General features: G+C 38.7%; 1 long non-coding RNA gene across 1 annotated transcript; it reads right to left on the reverse strand.

Moving 5' to 3' along the window:
• Positions 1–12,540: 12,540 nt before the first annotated feature.
• Positions 12,541–15,589, reverse strand: LOC126600315 (uncharacterized). Its single transcript, XR_007615418.1, has 2 exons — positions 14,621–15,589; positions 12,541–14,486 (listed from the first exon to the last, which is right to left on the reverse strand). It is a non-coding gene; the product is annotated as an uncharacterized LOC126600315 (long non-coding RNA).
• Positions 15,590–16,031: the final 442 nt, after the last annotated feature.

A 16,031-nucleotide genomic window follows, 5' to 3' on the forward strand; every position in this document is an offset into this window, starting at 1 on the left:
CGTGTGAGAAGATGGGAAAGATCGCAGAAGATGACTTGGAGTGAAATTGGGCCTATCTGGAGCCCAAAACTATGGGTGTTCATGTGTTCGTTGGGCAAGCGTTTTCTACGTGCGGACTGCACTTTGTGGACTTTGGGTGCGGACCGGATTTGATCTGAATGGCTAAAACAAATCTATCAAAATGAGCGAAGAGTGAAACCGGGTTCTAAATGATCCGTCATTGATAAAAAAATGGGTAACTGCAACTGTTTCAAAATTTTGGGATATAAACTCGTCCTTTCCGAGCTATCTCAAAAATTCGACCCAGGATCGGCTGTCTCGAAGTGGGTGTCTCCTTTCATGTCTCGTTGCTAATATTGCTACACGTGTCCTTACACCTACCAGAGCATTCACACCGTTAAATACTATATGAAAGTATAATTAAAAATAAAAAAGAAGATTAATTTCATAAAGTCCTTCTGCCATTAAAAGTCTAAACCCATTAATTTAAGCGAGTCGTCTTCCTCCTGCTCTCTTCAATCCGCCACTGCTCATCTTGATCTCAGGAGCAATCTCGTCTCCTTGCTCTCTTCAATGATTTGTGTTGATGAAATCTTTGTTAAATTCATGAATTAACTTGATATTGCTTTAAGTCATGAAGCTTTATTCACTGTAGATGTATTGTTATGAAAATTTGTTGACATGTTGTGTTAAGGGTATGCATTGTTGAATTTGGTTGTGTTCAGGGTATATATTATTGATTTTGATTGTGTTGAATGCATGTATTGTTATGTATACAAGATATGGCTACTGAGGGGGTTCAACTAGTAACAAAAGAGGAAGAATCATATAGGGGAATGTTTAACAACCTTTCTCAAGTAAGTCATGTCCTTCGGGGAGTGTGATGCTGATTCCGATGATCTGATAGTCAAATTGCTGAAGCGAAGCTCAAATTTTGTGCTAACTCACGTGTTGTAACTGTGTGGCATCAAAAGTGTGTCGAACAAAAGTCCATCTTGGTTAAGTTACAACAAAAGTTGAACAAGGCGTTGTACAAATAGGCCAAGTACAAACACCAAATACATCACCAAAAATGTAAGTACGATGAGTTGGTTCTAAAAGAGGAGGAAGTTGTATGTCGTAGGTCAATCAAATTATGGGCGACGAAGCAGCTCCAACAAGAGTGTGACACCGCTTTCTATGATGGGTTTGAGAAATTTTGTTCGTATCTCTATGGTAACCACAAGGGATATGATTGGGAATGCGTATTGCCCTCACACGTGGATGACATCGTTAGAGATGGTGGTGACTATAAGTAGCATGAGTACGTAAAGGCGGCTCACAAGGCACCTAATGATCATCAGAGTGAAATTTGCCTTCTTAGATATTTACGACTCGTTATTTTGTACATTTTGCACAATGTTTTTAAGTGTATCATAATTTCAAGCTTCATTTAGTGATTCAAGAATTATTTTCGTAAATGTTCATAAGGTGCCACAAATATTCATATATATATATATATATTCAATCACAAGTCACAGTTGGTGTATCACAATTTCCATTAGTACTGTGACATATATATACATTCTAAAACAACCAACTATGGCCACAACAAAAGAATAGTTCATCCCCCTGCAAACTTAACACATCTTGTATAAAAAAAGGATATGTCACAAATTACTTTTCAAATCGTGTTTAATGGGTCATTAAGCATATATTGGTAAAAAGCGTCTAGCACTACCGAATTTTCAACGGTCACATCAGTGTTACTATTTTGGGTTGGTTGCAAATTAGGCACAGGGTCAACATTTTCATTTTCCTTGGTAACATCATCGGCATCAGCGCTCGGTGTGGCCTCTGTGTGTTCTTAGGTAACATCTCGTATACATTGGTGTGTGTCAAACACAATCACATCACCAAAACGGCCATAACCACGTCGTGATTCCATTTTCAATTTCGTTTCAACTCATCTTTTACTGTTGGTACCACAAATTCAACCCTCCATGTACCAAATTGATCTCCAACATCTACATCCTCTCTTTCCTCCATTATTTCTTCTATTAATATCTTATCCCCATCGAATTATACTTCAATTTACCTACTACAAATCTACTCGATTAAAACTAAACTTATCACAACCCATCACCAGTTTTGCACCTATATATCTAGGATTCAAATTCACGATTTCAACCAAGTTCAGTGGTAACCACCTAACATCATGGATTCAAATCCCAGAATTATAAGTACTGTACACACGTACCTGATGGTGGTTTTCAGAACCAAAATGAAACATAAATGGATTTACTATTGGCTCAAAACTGACTTTCACATTCTAGGTTTCTTCAGAGGTTCTGGATGAACCACCCTTATGAACTCCAATCCAACAAGAGCTTTAATTCACCTGAAATCAAACACTTCGGCACCTCACTAGCTCCCTTTCTCTGCCTCTCTTTCCTCACGAAGACAACCCTAATCTCTCCCTCTCGCCGACTAAAACACACCCAATGAGCCAAAAAAATTAAAGGTATAAAATCACCAGGTCACAAGTGAAACAGAGCTTCGATCAACCTGAAATTGATTCCTCACCCCAACTCCCTTTCTCTACCTCTCCCTCTTCAATGCGCGAATAAACCCTTAGCTCCCATTTTCTCTTCAACAAAAACATACCCAGTGAATAAAAATAATTAAAAGTTTTGAACTACACCGGGTCACAATAACTTGGTTTTGTTGTGAGCTTAGCAAATCGTGACAGTTGAATTTCGGTCCGCATGCATAGTCTAGGCGCAAGGCCGCACCTTAGAAACGCCATAGAAAAATAAGGGAAGTGTACAGAGAGAAAATATGAGCGTGAAAATCAATATTTTATACCTTGATTTGGTGAAGATTGAAATGTATATTGACCAAAGAAATGCTTGTATGGAATGAACCCATGGTTGCCATGATATTTGGCTAAGTGATTCTGTAGGGAAACTTATGCACCTTAGAGCAACTCCACCCATGGAGCCCTCCCCCCTGGCAATCCACTATTGAATCCACCCTATTGAACAATAACTGCCTTTAATGAACAGTAACTGCCCTTAATGAACAGTAATTGCCATTTGCACCTCCACCATTGGAGCCCTCCCCCTGGCAATAGGCAATAAAATATTAGTTTTTTTTGTTTGTTTAAATAATACAAAATAAAATTATTTGTAATTTCAGATAAGATTTTTTAAATCGTTCTCGTTGCGCCACGTGTCATTTTATAAAAAAAACAATTATTTAGCGATGGATTTCGATAAGATTTTTATCCAATGTCATCGTGCCACGTGTCATTATCTTTTGAGAATCTTGTTTAAAGATTTCGATCAGATTTTAACTCGTTCAAAATTGTGTCACGTGTCATTATCCGAAAAGATAATTATTGGAGATCGATTTCGATAAGATTTTTATCCAATACGATCGTGCCACGTGTCATTATCTTTTCAGAATCTTTGAGGATAGATTTCGATCAGATTTTTAACGAATGACGGCATGCCACGTGGCCTTATCTACAATCCAATCCTTTCTGAATCGTCCATATAATCCACCATCCATCTTCACAAACCTCACACCAATTTTCTCAACATCTCTATCTCATTATTCATAGTTTCTGCTTCTTCTTCACCATCCATCCTTACAATGGCTTTTTCTTCATCAAGGATGATGTGGGAAATCGATCAGCAAGAGGAAGAATTGTTTAACCAATCTGAAGGAATGTTCAACCTTCAGATAACCGAAAATGAGATGGAAGAGGATGAGGAGCATAGAAGGAGAGATGACGAAACAAGAATGGCCAGAGCCTCACATTCCCGTTGAGTCATCCAGACTGTTGCTCAGATATGCAGGCCCAGCCGTTCAAGAAACCTTGATAGAAGCAAGCAACGACGGGGTGAAGAGCTGTTGGACGATTACTTTGTCCATAACAGTGCATTTCCTGATACGTACTTCAGACGCCGTTTTAGAATGAAACGACATTTGTTCAACAGAATCATGACTGATGTTTGCAACCATGATTCTTACTTTGTGCAAAAGAATGATGCTTGTGGTGTTATGTGTCTCTTGCCTCAGCAAAAAATCACTGCTGCGTTGCGGATGCTTGCGTATGGAGCATCTGCAGACCAAGTGGATGAGATAACGAGGATGGGGAAATCAACCATTCTTGAGGCCCTTATGAGGTTTTACGGAGCAGTTGAATTTTTGTACACCGCAGAGTACCTCCAAAAACCTACTCACATGGACTTGCAAAGGCTTCTGAAGAAGGGCGAGATGCGAGGTTTTCTTGGGATGATAGGAAGCATCGATTGTATGCACTGGACGTGGAAAAACTATCCAAGTGCATGACAAGGCGCATATAGGGACAGAAAATGAGCAAAATCTATCATTTTGGAGGCAATGGCATCTTTTGATACATGGATATGACATGCCTTTTTCGGGGTTCCGGGGGCTCAAAATGATCTCAACGTCCTTGCCCAATCCCCAGTGTTCAACGACGTCCTACAAAGAAAGGCACCAAAAGTCACGTACGTCGTCAACAGACGTAGGTACGACGGGCCATACTACCTAGCTGACGACATTTACCCACGGTGGGAAACATTTGTCAAAATAGTGCCATGTCCGCGAAGTGTAAAGGAAAAACACTTTGCAAGCTGTCAAGAGGGGTGCTGCCAGAATGTTTGATGTAGAGTCACTTCGATCCATGACGTACATCATTCTTCACAACATGATTGTGGAAGATGAGTTCGATTATGATGCGGTTGATGAATATGAGCTAGAGCCAGACATGATGAACAATTCAAGAACACGGATATATTGTGCGCATGATGCCACCGAAGAACCCGTGCAACACGAGCCATTAGAAAGGGATGGACGTTACAATGAAAGGGTCATTCAACGATATACTGCACTTCAAATGTTATCTATGCACAATGATCGGCAAATTGACTTGATAGAGCACCAGTGGGCATTGAAACAAAGTTTATTTAGTATGTTTGTTTGTATTTGGTGTGTTTATTTAATTTTATTTGGTGTGTTTTTTGTAGTGAGTTTTTTATTATTTGCTATGTTTATGTAATTTTATTTGGTGTGAATTATTTGGTATGTTTATGTAATTTTATTTGGTGTGTTTTTTGTAGTGAGTTTTTTATTATTTGCTATGTTTATGTAATTTTATTTGGTGTGTTTATGTAATTCCATTTGGTGAGTTTTTTTAGTTTTATTTGGTGTGTTTTTGTTTGGACCCAATTTTACACCATTGGTCCGAGTGATAGAAACCATTGAATGAGCAGAATTCTAGACGGTCGGATGATTCTGAATATTAAGAGGCCGTAATTTTGCACGAACTCGGCCTGTATACTTTGAGTCATTCGATCAAAGAGGCCATATTTGATATTACTATTATGTTAGGAATTTATTAAATTGGTAATTATCTTATAGTTGCAGCTTGAAGAGTCAAATAAATAAAAGAAGTTGCATTGTACAAGGACTGTACAATTGGTTCGCATCCTGATCAACAAGGAAAAGTGATACTTATCGAAATCCAAGGATAAGACTGCATGGATAAATGGGAGATGTGATCAAGTTGAATATTTTTTGTGATTGCACGGTTTCAGCACGTGGAGGCCATTAAACATTTGGATCAGGATTTACTTGCTTAAAATATTGAGATAATGGTGGGGATTTTTAATCAGGTTGGGTAATTGCATGCAGTTGGGTCTGATCCACGCCAGAATGCGTGAAGGATTCTAAATGGTATATGCTTTTGGACGGCGCCTGATGAATTATGCTTGCATGAAGATGAAGATGTTAAATTGGAGATGGATAACCACGTGTGATTAGATTTGGTGGAGCCATGCATGCATATCATTATTTCAAGTCAAGATGCTTATCAACACTAATTGGTATATGCTAATATGCTATTAATTAGCACGAGGTGGTTTCGTGTTGGTAAGTGATAACAATCTTTTATTTTGCATGAGATTGTTATGAAGGAGGACTTTGAGGTTGGCGGCAGCTTTACAACGCGAGCCGTCAGGATGAGGATGATACTTATAAATACAAAGTCGCAGACAACGGTGAAGCACCTCCAATTCAACACATAACTGCCCTGAGCAAACTCTCTCAACAACTTTGAGATTTTTATTTTCTCTTTTCGCTGACACATCTTCCGTTGGCATCAACAGCACTGTGAAAGCAACCGGTGACATCTTAAGTCGGCATAGATAGCTCTGTCGCCGTAGAATCAGTCGGTCTCGCAGCATCTTCCGTTGGCATCAACAACACTACGGCGAGAACGGTTGGTTACCTATCCAAGTCTCGGTCGAGAAGGATTTCCGAGTCCTTATTGACCGAGGTCATCTCATTAGCCTTTTCGGCGAAGTGAGGTGTTACAGTTTACTGAACTCGACGCATTGCACGCCAAATGATTTTATGATTGGATACTCTCAAGTGGGATTTAGAGTTCGGCATTCAGACGGTCGAACCACGTTTACTATCAAGACTTATATTCGCTTTGAGTATTTGTGCCCTTACACTTGGGTGTCGATTCGGCGTGAGTTTACTCTGACGAATAACATCACTGTGACAAAATCCGACGACGGTGATTCGTGAACTTCATAAGAATAGTAGCCTTGTCTTTAGGTTCGAGAACTCAAGAGGCTGAGACGTGTTCCTTCCTCGGTCGCAATCGCAAGACGCAGAAGTCAATTGCGCGCCTAACGCAACATCAACAAATTTGGCACGCCCAGTGGGACCCAGTGCGCCACGTAGGTTTGGTAGTTTTTAGGGTCAACATTTTGGCACGCCCAGTGGGACCCAGTGCTAAAACTACGAAGTTCACATGATCTATCTCGATCAGGCTTCATGGGAAGAGTGTCATCTCTTATTAAAGAAGCAAAAACAACTTCTCAAGAGATTGGGAAGAATTTCTGAAAGGCAAGAGGCCGGGGGGCAAATTTCCACTCCGACCACAACCAATATTTGGCCTAAGAAAATTGTTAATTTGGCCGAAGAACAAAGGCCACCTATTTTTTTGGTTAAGACTGAAAGTGTGGTAGGCCCAGAAGAAAGAGTTCAAGTTTTTGAGCCAAAAGTCGACTCAGAAAATGATTTGTCAGAGGAGTGCTCCAATGACGAACAAGGTCGAGACATAGACCTAGCTGGAAAAACCACGCAAATCGATATGATTATTGGCGATAAAACCGACATAGAGAAATCCCATTCGGCTAAGTTGTTCGAGTGAAAAGCTGAAATCGGCGAAATTATTATGCCCTGGGGGCATACTAATTGTTCAACACATTCGGCAGCTGAAAGTGGAAAAAATTTCTCCAAGTTAAAAATATTTGGAGAAAATTCTTTATTCGGCCAAGAGCGAAATCAATTTGAAAATTTTGATGTAAAAAGATCTCGGCTTGGAATAAAGCATCGTTGGCCTCCTCCTGATTATGGTTTAGCAACTTTTATTTCCGTTTGCTAAAAAATCAAATAAAAAAAAATTGAATAAATTATTTTCTTAATCATTCGGCCTTTTAGGCCGATGCATAAGAAAATAAGGGGGCAATAGGTGGTATATCAACAGTTTGAAATCGGCGATGGCTGTCCACATATGATTGTTTCTTAGGGACAAGCAAGCTCTTGGCTCTGCTCTCTGCTCTCTACTCTCCAATGCAGCTTTTCTGCCGTCTCACAAATGGGCTGTTAAAACTCTCTCTCACCTCCGGTTACTCTCTTTCAGTTGGCCACTCGGTTACTAATTCAACACTGATTTGATTTGGGTTAACTGGCATTTGATGATAAGATCTATTCGGTGACCCACTCAATGGAGTTTATTCAAATGAGCTATTAAATTCAATGGCTGGAGTAAACGTTTGCTGCTGAAAGAATGGCCGAGGATTGATGGTAGGCCGAGTTACTGAGAGTCAAGTTTCATTTTTCTCAGCTTAGTTTTCTCTCGGCTGCCTAGCTTTCTCAGTCCCATGCAGGCCACCACGTCCTAACCAAATCATCCACCAATTGTATTAAGAATTAGGTTCTTCTCAGTGGGACTTTATGTAGGCTTGCACGCCACATGGCATGCAAATTCAAATCTCGACCAAAAAAGGGGTAGCATGCAAAAAGATATAACATGGCATGCAAATTGGGATCTCGACCAAAAAAGGGTGGCATGCAAAAAAGATATATCACGGCATGCAAAGATTTTGTTAGGAATGGTCGAAGTCAGCACATGTGAACTAAAGGACAAGCTCGGTGGAGGCCATTCAAATGCATGAAATATATACCAACTGTTCACCGAGCTCGGTGGAGTTCATCTCATTAGCCCTCTCGACGAAGTGAGGTGTTACAGTTTACTGAACTCGGCGCATTGCACGCCGAGTGATTTTATGATTGGATACTCTCAAGTGGGATTTAGAGTTCGACATTCAGACGGTCGAACCACGTTTACTATCAAGACTTATATTCGGTTTGAGTATTTGTGCCCTTACACTTTGGTGTCGATTCGGCGTGAGTTTACTCTGATGAATAACATCACTGTGACAGAATCCGACGACGGCGATTTGTGAACTTCGTAAGAATAGTAGCCTTGTCTTCAGGTTCGAGAACTTAAGAGGCCGAGACGTGTTCCTTCCTCGGTTGCAATCGTAAGACGCAGAAGTCAGTCGCGCGCCCAACGCAACATCAACAAATTTACTCCTTGGCCGAGCTCGACCGACGAGTTGGCACGCCCCGCATTCACCGAAGGACGTAGTTAGCTTATAGATTACTCGGCCTGCGTGCCACGTAGGTTTGGTAGTTTTACGGTCAACAGTTTTATAATTTCATTATATGTGAACAATTTGATGAATAAAGATTCTATTATTAGGATAAATATATTACGAAATTAAATAAATGTACTCTTACTTTAAATAAAGTATTAACTTCAATAAATTGAAAACAACATAAATAATAAATTACAACCCAAAGTGATTGGAAAACTATGGGCTCCGATTACAAAAAGTACCCTATTCATCATCACTTAACCAATCTGTGGTGCTAGGATCATCTTGTCTTGTTGTGCTAGGACCATCTTGTCTTGATCTCGCTTCTCTTGCACGCCTCCTTTGCACCACATCCGCTTTCTCTGATTGCCAAAAATATTTAGAATTTGGAGACATCTCTTCTAAATGCGTGTTCATAATGTCACGATCTCGTTGTGCAATTCTTTCTTCTCTAAGCAACTCCCTTTCTTGCCCAAGTAGCTCTCTTTCCCTCTATTCAGCTTGAAATGCTTGTTGAATAGCTACAGTTTTTGCCTCATCTCTAGCCTTTTCAGCCTCATATTTCGCCAATTCCCGCGCCAATGTCAATTCACCTTGACGAGCAAGTTCTTGCATGTACTTTCCATAATCATTCTTGGAAGCACTCCCTTTCCTCTTTGAAGCCTTCTTACCTTGAGGCCTAATTGGATAACGGGTCAACCCCGATGCTTGTTCAGGAATGGGCGTTTCAGGCACTTCTTCTCCTTCTTCTTCATCAACATAGGAGCCATGATTGGGTGTAGAGTGTGGATGAGTGTTGTGTAGAGGGGTGATGTTCATGCATACTTTTGGACCAACATGCACAACTTTGAATTTAGGACAATCTTTAACAATATTCCAACATTCCCACCGGTTCAATGATTTGTTTCTTGATTTGATTTTGGCAGCATACCATGCTTGTGCTTGAAGTTGCTACAAATGAATAATAATGAAATTATTAGGTAACAAATAAATAATACAAACATGGTAACAAATAAATAATACAAACAAATAATAATAATGAAATTAGGTCACAAATAAATAATACAAACAAATAATACTAATGAAATTATTAGGTAACAAATAAATAATACAAACAAATAATAATAATGAAATCAGGTCACAAATAAATAATACAAACAAATAATACTAATGAAATTAGGTCACAAATAAATAATACAAACAAATAATACTAATGAAATTATTAGGTAACAAATAAATAATACAAACAAATAATAATAATGAAATTAGGTCACAAATAAATAATACAAACAAATAATAATAATGAAATTAGGTAACAAATAAATAATACAAACAAATAATTATAATCAAATTAGGTAACAAAATAATAATACAAACAAATAATTATAATATATTCTTACCTTATCCGCATAATTTGCCCCACTTCGAACATTACTACTAGCTTGTGTCAAGGCATCTCTCCACGTACTAAAGGAATGGCAAAGTATTTTCCAACGACTGGACATCGATTCTTTGGTTCCTTTCCCACCTATTTGCTCAAGAAATTTGGTATGAATTAAACTCCACATTTCTCGCAACTGCATCTCTTTACCCCTAAGGGAATTATGAATAACTTCAACCCAGCTAGTGCACAACGCAACATATTCAAGAAGCGACCAATTCGTACCTGCATCAGTAGTCATTTTGTGGAAAAAAAAATTGGATTGAAACTTTGAGAGAAAGATAGGAATTTGATTGAAAGTAGTTGAGAAAATATGAAATTGTGGTGTAAGGTAGATGGAGAAGAAGCGGTATTTATAGAAAAATAAAAACAATTTTTTACACATTTTTTTCAGATTTTTTACAATTTTTTCAGGTTTTTTACAATTTTTTTTAAAATTTTTTATTCAAATAATTAATCTCTGTCGTTGGATTTTAAAAAATTTGAATTCCAACACTCCAGATTGTGCCACGTGTCACAATGGTAACTTTTCTTAATTTTAAAACTATTTTTTCTTTTTTTTTTAATTTATAAAGTAGATTAATATCAACTGTTGATCATAGATCGAACGGTTGATATAAAATCAGCTTTTTTTTATTACCGTTGCAAATCGGACAGCTCGTATTAAAGAGCCGTTGGGATCGAACGGACCGTGGGAAGCCACGTGGCTTCCCAATGGTCATTGGGTTTTCTGCCTCGCGCGGGCCCGTGCCTTGAAATCCGGTTGGGCGATGCGCCCCCACTCGCGAGTAAGGGGCACGCGCCTAACAAAAAAAAAAAAAAAAAAAGGCCGGACCCAGGCCTGACGTCATGGGCCTTGGGCCACAGGCCTGTCGATTGCCCACCCCCCCGGCCCTCGGGCCCTTTCCTGGAGCTTGTCCCCCGAGCAACCACCATGGGTGGACTTGCTCTTATAGGGCCCTTTTGTCGTGAAAATCTTGTGATATAAAGCCCATTTTTGGTTGAATGGTTTTGCATTGGTGAATGATTGAAACACCTATGATCATGATTAGTTTTAGGGTAAATTACATAAAACTACCTTAATTATTGGATCATTAACAATTTCATACCTCGTCTTTAAAAAGTTTCAATGTCATACCTTATCTTCGAATTTGTTGCAATGTCATACCTTCTGTCAGTTATCTGTCAATTCCTCTGTTAAATGCTGATGTGGCTTGAGGCGGGACCCACTTTTTATAGAAAATTTAATTAAATATTATTACAGACTAAAAAAATCATTTAATATTTTTTAAATATTAAAATAATAATTAATTAAAGAAAAGTTAAAAAAAAAAATCCCAGTTCGTCTTCCCCACCCCCTTCTCCCCCCACGCAAGCCCACTCCTTCTCTTTCTAATCCCACTTACAAACCCCTTCCCTCACCTTCTTCCCCAGCCTACTCGTCCCCCTACCTCTCTCCTTCACCACCAAAACCAGAACCACTTACCCACCGCCATCCTCTCATCCTCCATCTTCGATTCAAGCTCCATTTTCAAAAATTCCTCCCTGAATCGACCCAAACAACCACAAAAAGCACCCACTTCGCCCAAGTAGGTAAGAAATTAGGGATTTGGAAAATGGCGATCCCCAAATCTGGGGCGATTTCTGCAACAACATCACCATTCCCCATTTTTTCTTTGCTGACTGACATCACCATTTCCATCCCAACATGAACAGCAGCTTGAACAACCTACACACACCCATTTGAGGAATGAAGTCCGGTTCCTAGTCTGGGTTCGGGTTGACGCCGTCGTTTTGGTGGTGAAGGAGGGAGGTGGGGGGACGGGTATGCTGGGGAAGAAGGTGAGGGGAGGGGTTTGTAAACGGGATTAGAGAGAGAGGGAGTGGGCTCGGGTGGGGAGAGAAGGGGGTGGGGAAGATGAACTGGGTTTTTAAAATTTTTTTTTTTATAACTTTTCTTTAATTAATTATTATTTTAATATTTAAAAAATATTAAATGATTTTTTTAGTGTTTAATAATATTTAATTAATTTTTTAATAAAAAGTGGGTCTCGTCTCAAGCCACATCAGCATTTAACAAAGAAATTGACAGACAATTGACGGAAAGTATGACATTGCAACAAATTCAAAGATAAGGTACGATATTGAATTTTTTTAAAGACGAGGTATGAAACCGTTAATGACCCAATAGTTGAGGTAGTTTTATGTAATTTACCCTTATTTTTAACATAATTTTCAACGGACTTTGTAGTAGGTTTCACAGTGTAACATGTTATAAGTTTAAGGTAACACATTGCTTCAATTTATAATCGGACGACAAGTTGCAACCAGACCTAGAGTTGATATGACATTAGAAATTTGTACGACAATTTTGCATTACGAGATGATACTTGAAATTTGTAAAAAGGTCCTTGGTAAATAATTCAAGTGTACGAATACACTAGTACCAGAGCCAAAACATATTCTAGTGTCATTAAACATGGAACAGCTACGCAATTGGCTCTTTATTACAATGATGAATAGAAGTGTTGCTATTACACTACAACACAGGTTTGAATCGTGTCGACTTCCTTATCTAATACCTAATCTAACAAATCTATCGTTTGACAAAAAAAAAAAAACATGAAGCAGCTACAACAGAACCTGAAATGTGACAGAAACCAAAGTGTAAACACAACAACACAACAACACAACAACACAACAAAAACCTTCTCAATGTGGTCCTTTGTGGTCAGCATCCACCATAATCCAATACACGGCTTCCACAAAAAGCCGCAGATGACTGAGGCTCCATGGCACCAAGTCAAATTCTTGTTATTGTTAACTTATTATTGCTTCTTTTGAAAATTTCTATATCATACCTTACTAATTATCATCTACAACTACAAAGCTGTCACCTGTCATCCCCTTAAACAATCCAACTGTCCAATGTCACATTACAAAATTAAATTTCTGTTGGTGCCTGCTGAGCCTACTCCAAACGATCAAATCTTTCTTTGTCTCCATCATTATATACACACACACACACACACACACACATGATACTTCTTCTTTGATACAAGATATATTTATACTAAAGAGTAGAAAATTAGTTTAGTATCAAACTAGTCATCTACAAGATTAGAATCTACAATCTCTAATTTACAAATAAAGATGAATACTATTAAATAGGTAGTATCATATATTAATTATTACTAGCTTAAATATGATCCTAGTCCTTGCAATTCGCTCAAATTTTTGTTTTAGTTCCATTCAAGGTTCTAAAAAATGTTGGACACTAATCGAGTGGTGGATAGGGATCTAGCGCCTAGGTTTCTAGCCGCTTTTTTGTAATTTTAACAAAATTTATTATATAAGACATAAACAAAATTTGAAGTCCTTAAGGCCTTGTTTGGTAGGTTGTATAAGAGATTGGATATGACTAATAATACGGACCCGATTGTTTGGTGTCCCCTCGTTTAATAGTTGCCGGATTAATTTAATTAGTTTGCTTATTTAGTAGGGTATACACCTTCTTAATAAACCCTTCCAAAAGGAGTGGATTATTAGTCTAGTTCCCTTTCCTCTCTCTTACACTTCATTCTCCACGACACCTCTTCTCGCCATCGTCCCTCTCACCGTCGTTGTTCTCGCTGTCATCCCTCTCGTCGTTGTCATTCTCCTCGTCGTCTCCTATAGCCGTCATCGTTCTCCCCGTCGTCTCTTCTCGTCGACGTCAGTCTCCTTATCGCCTTCTCTCACCATCACCATTCTCCTCGTCACCTTCTCTCGTCGTTGCTCTCTCCTCATTGCGCCAAGCACCATACAAAAGAGAGTTTCATTCTCATTCACAACAGTCGAATTTGAATTGGGTTTTTCTGATCTGGTCTAGGTTTATTTTGGAATCTTGAGAATGGTACCTAATCATATGGTATCTAAACTAAGTAATTCTATGACACCTGTGTTAGGGGTGGGCACAGACCTGGCTGGGCCCAAATTTGGAGGGACTGGACCGGACCCACTTAAAAAGGAAATGGGCTAGGCCGGGCTGGATATGACAAATCTGATCATTGGAACCGGACCTAACCGATCCGTTTCAAATGGGCAGATTCGAGACAGGTCCACAGTTCTAGACATTGCCTCCCGGACTCACTCTGTCGCTCATCCTCCACATCTTTGACATCGCCGGAGCTTTCCAAATTATGTTGAGAAGATCTAGAAATTGTCCAGGGTTAGAGGCGAGTTCCAACACCTCCACTCAAAATTATAGAAGCCACATTTTTTGGGTCAGCCTTGGGAGTCTCAAACAGTGGTGCCTGAAACGTTTGAAATCAAAAGCACAAACGCCAAAAGTGATTACTAAAAAAAAAAATCCCAAATCATCAAAATCCCAAGATTTCGGTTTCGAAAACAAGAACAATAGTTACACACACAAGATCAGAAGACCTACCAGAGTCTCTTTGTTGACATCGGTAAAAATGGAGTAAGCCATACTAGGAGGCTTAAGCTTCCTACCTCTACTTTCAAATTTAGAGCTTTTGAGAAACAGGGCACTCAAATCTCTGCTTTTTGAATCCAACAAACATGCACAGGATCAAAAACAGAAAAGCACCCAAACATGCACAAGATAAAAAACAGAAAAGCACCCAAAATACCAGAGGCGAAATAGACAGGAGCGAATTAGGAAGAGAGATCGAGGTCTGATGATAATGGTGGCGGCGTACGGAGCTGGGACGGTGGGAGCGAGTTAGGAGGAGAGATCGAGGTCTGAGACTCTGAGTAAAAGGAGAGGAATCGGGATGAGAGATCGAGAAGACTAGGATGGGGAAAAAAATTCAATTATATTCCATGCTAACCACCCTGCCCCGTTAATTTTGTATACCCGAACCGCCCCAACCGTTTTGTGTTTAGAAATTTTGGACCCGCCCTTACCCGTAGTTTTTATATCCGTTTGCCCACCCCTAACTTGTGTCATTTTGGGTTTCTCCAGTTCACCTAGGACTATAGTTCCTAAATTTCTATGCGATTTGAATTGGGTTCTCCCCATCGAATCAAATTGGATAATTTTTGCTGCTCCTTCTGATCTGATTTGGGTTTATTTTGGAATCTTGGCTGAGAATGATGATCGACTTGGAAATTAGGAAAAATTTCATATGGACAATTTTTTATTTATTTTTTAAATTAGATTTTGCTTCAATTTGGGGCTTTTTAATTTGCTTTTTATTTTGAAGATTAGGATTTGAAAAGTATTTGGGTTTTTAGATAATTACATTTAATTCATATTTGGTATAGTATAAATAATACTGTCATTAAACTGGTATTACACCAAACGCCCAATTAATTTAGTCAGTACTATCCGAAAACTATTTATCTTATCCAATTGAAATAATCAATACAGTCCGAGCTGCTAAACGAGGCTTAAGTGTCTCTACACAAGTTTTTCTGATTCCAAACAACAATTTTTTTTTTATAGTATGGATCACTGGATGATCCATAAATCAACAATTTAAATCTTGCATATTAGAATCTTATAATTTTATTAATAGTTATATCTTACATAAAACTCATACACTGAGTAAAATGTAAGCACTGTAACCAACCTACAACACGAAACCAGATATAAATCCAAACTAAGGGATACAAAAGGTATTAAAACCAATATTTAGTGTCTACACGATATTAAGAAATAAAATACTCAAAACATTAAAATACATAAAATTCTCTATCAAATTCTTACACTTGGCAAAAGACATACCACAAAACCGTTTCCTGCACAGTGGTCCACACCATAACGGATATACGTGTAAACCATTTGAAACACTCAACGATCAAATGATCATATCCCAAATTTATTGCAAAGA

Source organism: Malus sylvestris, chromosome 14, assembly GCF_916048215.2.
Source record: "Malus sylvestris chromosome 14, drMalSylv7.2, whole genome shotgun sequence".
Classification (NCBI taxonomy): Eukaryota; Viridiplantae; Streptophyta; class Magnoliopsida; order Rosales; family Rosaceae; genus Malus; species Malus sylvestris.